Genomic DNA, 10,558 nt, shown 5'->3' on the forward strand with positions numbered 1-10,558 from the left:
AGAGAGAGAGGGGCGTGTGCGCACGCTGGGAGGGAGAGAGAGAGAGAGAGCTCGTGCGGCAGTACCGGAGAGTCTCAGAGACTTAATAAGGTCTGTCAAAAAAAGTCGCCAGATTTGTCGCTAGTCGCTTTTTTGGAAAAAAGTCGCTATGGGGGTCTGAAAAGTCGCTAAATCTAGCGACAAAGTCGCTAAGTTGGCAACACTGTTCGCAACCTCGTAACAAAAAAAAAAGCCTGGAGGGAGGGCCTTCTGCTCTTGGCCAATGCTTTGCTGTCTGCTGACGTACAGTCCAATCACAAGTCGTATTTATCTGAAAGGTGGGATTGACCGACTGCTCCGCCAATGACAAAAGCGCACAGGATACGCAAACAGAGAATGCGCAGATTTCTGGCCACAAGACGTCCCGGATGGCTTGCGGTCTGGTTCTAAAATAAGGTTACCAACTTTTCGCTGGAATTCACCGTACAATTGCCATCAGTCTGCGTATAAATAACACGACTTTACACTTTCTAGTTGCGTGTAATGCATACGCCAAATGCCATTTTTGAGTGAATATGATACACCAATACTTCACATTAATTTCGGTGGAGAGCAGATGCGTCCAAATAACACGCATCATCTTCAGCGGCAGTGACGTCACCAGCGAGGATCGTCCAGTTCACCTGATGCGCGTACACCTTCAAACAGGTAAGCAAGGGTAAACATCTTTTTTTTCTTCTTCTTTTTGTAATGATATCACGTGGTTAACCGTATTGTTTTAATTATTTCATTATTTCTGCATCACGTTAGACAGGGTCGTGTTTTAAAGGGCAGTTTATGCTCAAATTATGGGTCAGGGGGCTGCTCAGCTAGCCTACCATTGTCATTAGCCTAAGCTAACCTGTAGGCCTACTGTATATAGACCTGTTGCAGTTTTAAATAAATAATGATGTGACATGGGTCTTCAGCTTTTAGACATGACTGATACAAGCACAATAAAGCACCCAACCCAATATCGCGTGATAATCGTGATCGTGTAAAAAGTCCACACATTTAGCATATTTTTACAATACTAGTCTAACTTTTCTTGACCACGTCATGTGTAGCCAATACACAGTAACTACAGCATATTTACCATGCTTCTCCTACTGTAACCGTAGTTTTACTGTGGTATTTGTAGTTACTAACGCACAATAACCACAACATTTACTGTACTATGGGTTTACCATAGTAACCATAGTTTTACTGTGGTATTTGTAGTTACTAACACACAATAACAAGAAAACTTACCAGGATTTTACCACAGTAATTGTGTTTTTACTCTACACTATTTGTAAAGCACAGTAACCACTAAGTTTGCCATGCCTTTAATATCTTTTTGTGAAGTAATTGTAATTCATTCTTTTTTCTGTTTTGCAGTTACGTCGGATTACATGCTCCACAACAACCTGTAATCCAGCAGATCTTTAAAGAAGCCATCTCTTGTAAAATCTCTCTCTCTCTCTCTCTCTCTCTCTCTCTCTCTCTCTCTCTCTCTCTCTCTCGCTCTGCTAGAATTAACAGTTAACTTTAACTCCACGCTCCCAATGCTGATATTGAAGAAGCTGTTAAGGGGGCTGAACAAGTCCTTCAAAGGTTCAACCCCTCACAGGTAATGTTGAAGACTCTTAGTTATAACTGATTTGCTTTAATGAACGCATTCTTATATTATGTGTTAATCAAATATTTTGGTCACAGATCATTTTAACACACTGTCTCAACATGTTTATATTTCAGGAAGGCCTGTCATGAGATTTGAATTTGACCATCTTGTGCATTTATGAAGAAGACCAAAAGCTGCAAAGGCAAACACTTGCAATGGTACGTCTGTGCGTCTGAACACCTTGGCTGAACCTTACTGCAGATACATTTTTCTCAGCATTTGATGTTTCTTAAATTTTGGTTCACATAGCCTATCAGGAAGAACACTCAACAAAGAGCATGTTGTTGTAGTAATAATTCATACAATAATCATATTATATTGCACAAGCGTACTTGTACAAAATTCTACAACTTTTACTCCTACTGCCTGTTATTGGCTATTACCACAGCTCCCATCAGATTGTGCCCATTGTAAGAGTGTTTATATCATGAAGTTTAAATGAAGTCCATTGTATTCTTTATTAATCTTTACAAATTGGTGCCGCCTCTTCCTGTTTCAACAGTACATGATATCTGTCCACACCTCATAGTCTGCCTTTCTTTCTATGGTGATGTTACTGAACACATCTGTCTTAGAAGCAAGAGAATGGAAATCCTAGTTTAACTTTTCAAGTGCTACAAATCAGATCTTCAATGAATTTGGGCAAATCAGATCACTTAAAGCTGTTCACACAAAGACCAATAACTATAATGAGAAGTATTTTAGCATCCACGCCAACAGACAGTACTGTTCTCTTAAATCTCTTAAATGTTCCTCTCATTCTGTTAAATTTATACACAAAATTCTGCCTTTCTCACTTCATCTTTATCCTGTACTCCTTCACTCACACATTGTTTTATGCTCTGTTGTAAGGCAGAAACTGAGAGTTTGCATGATGGCATTTTCTCAGACGCTGAATCTGATGTGTACAGATGAACTCAGGAGCCTACTAGAGTTGCCAAGGAACTTGTGCTTGAAGTATATAATTATAACTGCTTTATTTATATTTTTAAACAACAATAATGATTAAACATGGGGTCAATAAATATTTTCTTGTTTTACAGCTGAAGACCAGAAACGCAAAAGAAAATCAGTCAAGCCAGTCCTAAAGAAATGAGGAATGAACATGGACTTCTTGTGCCCCAAAAGAAAAGACAGAAAGGTGAAAAGTTTCACATTTCCATTTGTATGTCTGAATTCAATGCAGTTATGTGTGGTACAACATTGATGTTGATCTCTCAAAAGACTTTTCAAGTCAGCAGTTATAGTTTTTCACATATACATCTTTTTATAGCTCCTAGAATGAGCAAATCAGCTGTGCATCATCTCTGTGATTTGGGAAGGAAATGACTGAATATGGTGAGTACTGACACCTGCACCTGTATTCACCAACACTATTACTCTAGAATGGTTATTGCTGTTATTGCTGACTTATTGTTTTGTCTGTTTGTTTGAATTAAGATGGAGCCAGTTGATGAAGATATCAATTGAATGGCCACCGAGTGCATCACTGCTACCTGAACCCATCAGTTATCTGCTGTGAAGACTGCATTCACAAACCGCTCTACTGCGACAGCTCAGATGTTACGGCCTGTAAAAGTAAACATCACAGCAAAACAACGAGAGCTAGTTGTGGTGGGATTCTTTTGGCCAATATCCCCAACAAGAATCGATGTTAAGTCCAGTGCAACAATTATAAATAAAAATACTTTATATTGTTTATTGATTTACCATACCCTAAATACATGTTTTGTCTCTCCAGGACATCTAGACCAGGTGGAGTGTGAGGAGGACGGTCAGAGACTCCAGCCAGCCGAGCCATGGATTGCTCTCACTGTTACCATCAGGCAGACGTTATCACAGAACCTACACCAGCAGACAGTGAGACAAGTTCCTTTCACAGGCAATCAGACTGAACTGAACTCATACCAGTAAAACCATACACACCCCACCAACCTCATATGCCCTGCACTCTTATCAGTTATGCTGACTGGACTCAATATTATTATGCACCCTGACATTCTGTTTGCACTAATTCATACCGTGCTTTACTGCAGAGATGTATGTGTACTGTGGTTATTATTGTTTTCAATTCATGCTCTCTGTATAGCATAATTTTTAACATATTGTTCTCTACCTGAATTGAGTCCCTTATATATGTATGTTGCATATATATATTCAGAATTTGTATTTCATATATATTCATGAATTAATTAATTTGTCATCCATACTGTCACGCTGCAGTCTGCACTCAAGACTTTCACCACCTGTATACTTGTGTTCATTGTATTGTGACAATAAAGACATTTGATTTAAATTAGTTACATGTCTTTTGTTCATCAGTTGTGCTGTAGGGTGCTGCATAACAACTGCAAAAAAATGTATGACATGGAAGATTATGATATGTCCAGGACATGGACAAGCAAGAAGAGGAAGAAAAGCAGGAGAGCTCTAAAAACTTGATGTGATTCTTTGGTGCTCAAGACATTTCACCATGCATGCATTTGCATGGCTTCATCTGATTAGAAAAACATGGTTTTAACATAACCCATTTTTAATATCGTAAAAATTAATTTATCATTTAATATCTTATTATGTTGTATCCTCCAGTAAAGTACTGCACATGGTGTTGGATAATAAAGTAGGGTGAATATTCTATATTAAAAATGGTGTTTGGTAAATACACCATTTAATTTTGTAAACAATAGATAAATGTGTTTTAATTAAGAAATGAACATTTGGTTACATTAATGACATTCAGTTAGATGAAGGGCAGGCTGAAAGCTGCATTAGAAGATACTGCATGGACTATAATGCTGCAAGAATTTCATGCACAACGAAGGTGATGGACAAGGGAAAGATCAACATGAATCCAGTACTGTATAATAAGCAAGATGAGCATGCACATTACTGATGTTTAGTACCCGAGGAGGACAAATATGAGGAGTATTTTACACAGAGACACAAATTAGCTCTTAATATTATGATTCTTTGCATTGCATGAATTGTATGGCTTTGCACTATAAACTACACACTCTCTGTACCTTGACTTACTGAATGACACATTGACACTGTGAAAGTACAATGAAGTGTCACAGTATGTATTGGTTGTTTTAATTGTTGTCTTTCTTTACTTTAAATACAGTATCCTTGCACCTGATGTAATTAAATATTTGGAGCCTATTCCAAATAGGCACTGATGTATATTTTTGTGGTTCTATTCTTATTCTAAGATAAACATGACTTACAACTTACATATTGGCTATTTGTCTTAAAAATTATGACTCAGCACAGTATTTTGTCCATGATGAGAAAAGGTATGTGTATGTTTTACTGCCCTTCCATCTTCAAGGGCCCAGTAGAGTCCCCTAGAAGAGCAAAAAAAAAAATGTAAATTTCAAATGGCTGTAAATCAAAGTCTGATTATAGTGTCAAAGAAAAAATTGGCAGGACAACTACTTATGCTATGCTAATTAGATAATGTTGGACAGAGTTTTCAAACATATATGGAAAGGTGGTATAAAGGTGTTTAAAAAAGTGCACTTAGTAAAATATCAAATTTCAGCCTGCCTCTTAAATATGTCATTAATGTTTACACAATGAACATGTTTAGATGACCCTTTGTTAAAATATATAGCATTTCCCCATTTTTTATTATTAAACATTTTAAATTACATTACCCATAAGCCTCTGCCATTCTATCGTTTGAACGCGACAAATATTAGCGTTGGTATTTGTAGTTTATTGGAGTTGTGCTTAGGGTTAGGGTTACGATCTCGGTAAAGAGGTAATTTTTCTCACGACATAGCAACAGTGCATTGTTAACTGAAGGTGTTACTGACGTAATAATTACAGTCAAACGGACTTTGCAACATTAAGCGGTTTTTAATTTGGGTTAAAAGATAGTCCAATCACAGCGAGTTCTGCGAGAGAAAAGGGAACATCAAAGCCAATGGCAACCCAGTTGAGCAGAGGCGTCACACTAACTTGTACATATATGGTCATTTATGCCGGGAGCTTCCGGGTTCCTGTAGTGAATGGACAGAAGCTGCAGTTACCCTGATGCAAGCAAGAAATACGTTGATTAAAGGTGTTTTTTTGTTTTGTGTTTTAACGAAGGCATAATGATTCCCATTGTATTGAATAGGCTACATTGTTTACAATAATATTAGTGTACAGTACTTAAACTCAAAAGTTTGCATATACTGTGTGAAAAATAAATGTCAAAATGTTTCATTTGCTTAAAAAAACACCTCTGAATATTATTTAAACACAATATTTTTCTACTACTCAATTTTCCTTCTGTAATATTTACAATGTATTTATAGTGTATTAAAGGTAAACAATTTATCACATCTACGTTTCCTGGAAATGGACCCTAAAAACTTGCCATTCTTAGATCCACCAGTTGAACTATAGGAATAGAAAACAAACAAACAAAAAACATCATGACATCAATCACTCATTGTCTAGTCATTTTACAGTGTTTATTGATATGTCAAACTTTTCCCATGTGTTTTTTTCCCAAACACAGTGCCCAGAACAGTCTCTCTCCAGTTTATTCCACTATGAAAAAAAAGTTGATAAAAAAAAATGCATAGAGGTAACTAAGTGAAAACAAACAAACAAAATCGCAACAGAAACTCCCTGCAAAAAACATAAGTTTAATATTCAAAAATAAAAAGGAAATTGGTTTACAAAAATCCTGACAAAAGATGCCAAAGAATAATCAAGGCTACAGTTAAACATATATTATTTTTTTCCCTTTATCAAACAAATAGGCAAAAATGATTAAGAACAATGATTCAATATTTTACAATTATCACCTTTAAAAATATATATCCTGTAATCATTGTTTGCTTCTATTGTGAATAAATGCAAAACAAATAAATGGTTAATAATAATAATAATAATTATTATTATTATTATTATTATTATTATGTGTGTGTGTGTATATATATATATATATATATATATATATATATATATATATATATATATATATATATATATATATATATATATATATATATATAGTGAGAGTGACAGGAGTGCTTATAGTAGAGATGGGAGTGATGAATGTAGAGGAAAAATTTATACAAGCAGAAATGCTAAGACTGGAAGTTGGCAGTAAAGGACTGAGAGCAGATGTGTCACACAAGAGAGGAAGATCTGGAAGCTTTTGAATGGGCTGATATTGTGAAGAGCTGATGAAGAATGATTAAGTAATCTGTGAGAAATCCTGCAAGAAGAAACAAAGATAATTTATCACATGATGAACAACAAAAACCCTGACAACAACAAATGGCAGAATACAACATACTGTAACTGCAGTGTGCACAACAGTAAACAGTGACTACGTTTACATGCAGCCAATAACCCATTAAAAACCGGGATATTAGCAATAACCCGGTCGCGCACGGCCATGTAAACACCGGCAAAAACCCGGATTATGGTTATATTTAAAAACCGGGATATTATACCTGGGGTACACCTTTTCTAACCCGAATATTTGGTCTTGTAAACGCGTTTCGGCATATCCCCATCAAAATGTGTGTTCTGCGCATTTTCTATTCACAAGGAATCTTGGTCTTTTGAGTCTTTGGATACAGGAAGAAGAATCGGAAATGACGCATATTGTGTATTACGTCCAGACGCTAACCGTGCGTCGCTGTTTACATCGGGATATATGAATGTTTCAGAAACCCAAATAGTGACCCTAACCCGACCATAACCCAAATTTTAACAGCATGTAAACGTAGTCAGAGAAGTATCTTCTGTTGGTGTGGATGCTAAAATACTTCTCATTATAGTTATTGGTCTTTGTGTGAACAGCTTTAAGTGATCTGATTTGCCCAAATTCATTGAAGATCTGATTTGTAGCACTTGAAAAGTTAAACTAGGATTTCCATTCTCTTGCTTCTAAGACAGATGTGTTCAGTAACATCACCATAGAAAGAAAGGCAGACTATGAGGTGTGGACAGATATCATGTACTGTTGAAACAGGAAGAGGCGGCACCAATTTGTAAAGATTAATAAAGAATACAATGGACTTCATTTAAACTTCATGATATAAACACTCTTACAATGGGCACAATCTGATGGGAGCTGTGGTAATAGCCAATAACAGGCAGTAGGAGTAAAAGTTGTAGAATTTTGTACAAGTACGCTTGTGCAATATAATATGATTATTGTATGAATTATTACTACAACAACATGCTCTTTGTTGAGTGTTCTTCCTGATAGGCTATGTGAACCAAAATTTAAGAAACATCAAATGCTGAGAAAAATGTATCTGCAGTAAGGTTCAGCCAAGGTGTTCAGACGCACAGACGTACCATTGCAAGTGTTTGCCTTTGCAGCTTTTGGTCTTCTTCATAAATGCACAAGATGGTCAAATTCAAATCTCATGACAGGCCTTCCTGAAATATAAACATGTTGAGACAGTGTGTTAAAATGATCTGTGACCAAAATATTTGATTAACACATAATATAAGAATGCGTTCATTAAAGCAAATCAGTTATAACTAAGAGTCTTCAACATTACCTGTGAGGGGTTGAACCTTTGAAGGACTTGTTCAGCCCCCTTAACAGCTTCTTCAATATCAGCATTGGGAGCGTGGAGTTAAAGTTAACTGTTAATTCTAGCAGAGCGAGAGAGAGAGAGAGAGAGAGAGAGAGAGAGAGAGAGAGAGAGAGAGAGAGAGAGAGAGAGAGAGAGAGAGATTTTACAAGAGATGGCTTCTTTAAAGATCTGCTGGATTACAGGTTGTTGTGGAGCATGTAATCCGACGTAACTGCAAAACAGAAAAAAGAATGAATTACAATTACTTCACAAAAAGATATTAAAGGCATGGCAAACTTAGTGGTTACTGTGCTTTACAAATAGTGTAGAGTAAAAACACAATTACTGTGGTAAAATCCTGGTAAGTTTTCTTGTTATTGTGTGTTAGTAACTACAAATACCACAGTAAAACTATGGTTACTATGGTAAACCCATAGTACAGTAAATGTTGTGGTTATTGTGCGTTAGTAACTACAAATACCACAGTAAAACTACGGTTACAGTAGGAGAAGCATGGTAAATATGCTGTAGTTACTGTGTATTGGCTACACATGACGTGGTCAAGAAAAGTTAGACTAGTATTGTAAAAATATGCTAAATGTGTGGACTTTTTACACGATCACGATTATCACGCGATATTGGGTTGGGTGCTTTATTGTGCTTGTATCAGTCATGTCTAAAAGCTGAAGACCCATGTCACATCATTATTTATTTAAAACTGCAACAGGTCTATATACAGTAGGCCTACAGGTTAGCTTAGGCTAATGACAATGGTAGGCTAGCTGAGCAGCCCCCTGACCCATAATTTGAGCATAAACTGCCCTTTAAAACACGACCCTGTCTAACGTGATGCAGAAATAATGAAATAATTAAAATAATACGGTTAACCACGTGATATCATTACAAAAAGAAGAAGAAAAAAAAGATGTTTACCCTTGCTTACCTGTTTGAAGGTGTACGCGCATCAGGTGAACTGGACGATCCTCGCTGGTGACGTCACTGCCGCTGAAGATGATGCGTGTTATTTGGACGCATCTGCTCTCCACCGAAATTAATGTGAAGTATTGGCGTATCATATGCACGCAAAAATGGCATTTGGCGTATGCATTACACGCAACTAGAAAGTGTAAAGTCGTGTTATTTATACGCAGACTGATGGCAATTGTACGGTGAATTCCAGCGAAAAGTTGGTAACCTTATTTTAGAACCAGACCGCAAGCCATCCGGGACGTCTTGTGGCCAGAAATCTGCGCATTCTCTGTTTGCGTATCCTGTGCGCTTTTGTCATTGGCGGAGCAGTCGGTCAATCCCACCTTTCAGATAAATACGACTTGTGATTGGACTGTACGTCAGCAGACAGCAAAGCATTGGCCAAGAGCAGAAGGCCCTCCCTCCAAGCTTTTTTTTTTGTTACGAGGTTGCGAAGCTTCATTTTCGCTTAGTCTGAGTTTCAGAGTTTCAGAGCAGAGCTGCGTGACAACACTGCCACAAATCACGTGAGTCGCAAACTCACAACTGTGTGAGCGTATCTCCGCAAAGTGGGTGTTGTAAACTCGGCTCTGAAAAAATAGTCTGCATAGGAGTGCAAATGTAATGTCATGTAATAAATTTCGCCCTTTCGAACTTCTGTTTTCAGAGTTTCAAAACTTTTTTTCACCTATTTGCACACAAGTTTTCAGATCACTATTTACAGAGTTTCAAATCTTGAAAACAAACTATACACTGGGAGAACAGTGACAAATTCGAAACCCTGAAAAAATGATTGCACAACACCATTAAAAAGAGTGTTGCACTTCTGAAGAAGGAAAACTCAAAAACAAAATGATGTTTGAAGAGATTAAATTTTTTTTACCACTTTGCAAGCCTGCAAAGCTCTGTTTTCAGAGTTTCAAAACTTTTTTTCACACATTCGCACACCATTTTTCAGATCACCATTTACAAGGTTTCAAACCTGGAAAACAATCTAATACAGTGGGAGAACACTGACAAATTTGAAACTCTGAAAAATTCTTTGCGCAACATCGTAAAAAAAAACTTGCAGTTCTGAAGAAGGAAATCTCAAAAACAACATAATGTTTGCAGAGATATTTTTATTTTTTTTACATTTTGCAAGCTTGCAAATCTTATTTTTCGAACTTGCGAAACTTTTTTTTGTAAGATTTTGAGTTTTCGAACACTTAGTTTCAACCTTTCAGCACTGTATTTTAAGTTTTGAATCATGGCAGGATTTAAATCCCATATCACTAGGAATTTAGGGCCCATTGCACTGATTTTATATTAACAAAGTGTTACCAATTTTTTATAAATATATATCGAAAAATAAAAAGCTTTA

At 36.6% G+C, this 10,558-nt stretch overlaps 2 long non-coding RNA genes across 5 annotated transcripts; one reads left to right on the forward strand and one right to left on the reverse strand.

Annotated features, from left to right (window-relative positions):
• Positions 1-238: 238 nt before the first annotated feature.
• On the forward strand, positions 239-3,977 carry LOC128013243 (uncharacterized). 4 transcript variants are annotated; one of them, XR_008183280.1, is made up of 8 exons: positions 247-687; positions 1,399-1,630; positions 1,756-1,839; positions 2,534-2,638; positions 2,725-2,822; positions 2,955-3,019; positions 3,122-3,334; positions 3,423-3,977. It is a non-coding gene; the product is annotated as an uncharacterized LOC128013243 (long non-coding RNA). The 4 variants fall into 4 exon arrangements; XR_008183281.1 differs by having other exon boundaries at positions 239-697; positions 3,122-3,977; XR_008183278.1 differs by having other exon boundaries at positions 3,122-3,977.
• A 2,697-nt stretch (positions 3,978-6,674) lies between these two features.
• Positions 6,675-9,783, reverse strand: LOC128013255 (uncharacterized). The gene is made up of 4 exons (XR_008183282.1): positions 9,170-9,783; positions 8,209-8,458; positions 8,000-8,083; positions 6,675-6,902 (listed from the first exon to the last, which is right to left on the reverse strand). It is a non-coding gene; the product is annotated as an uncharacterized LOC128013255 (long non-coding RNA).
• Positions 9,784-10,558: the final 775 nt, after the last annotated feature.

The sequence above is a fragment of the Carassius gibelio genome, chromosome A5 (genome assembly GCF_023724105.1).
Source record: "Carassius gibelio isolate Cgi1373 ecotype wild population from Czech Republic chromosome A5, carGib1.2-hapl.c, whole genome shotgun sequence".
Lineage (NCBI taxonomy): Eukaryota > Metazoa > Chordata > Actinopteri > Cypriniformes > Cyprinidae > Carassius > Carassius gibelio.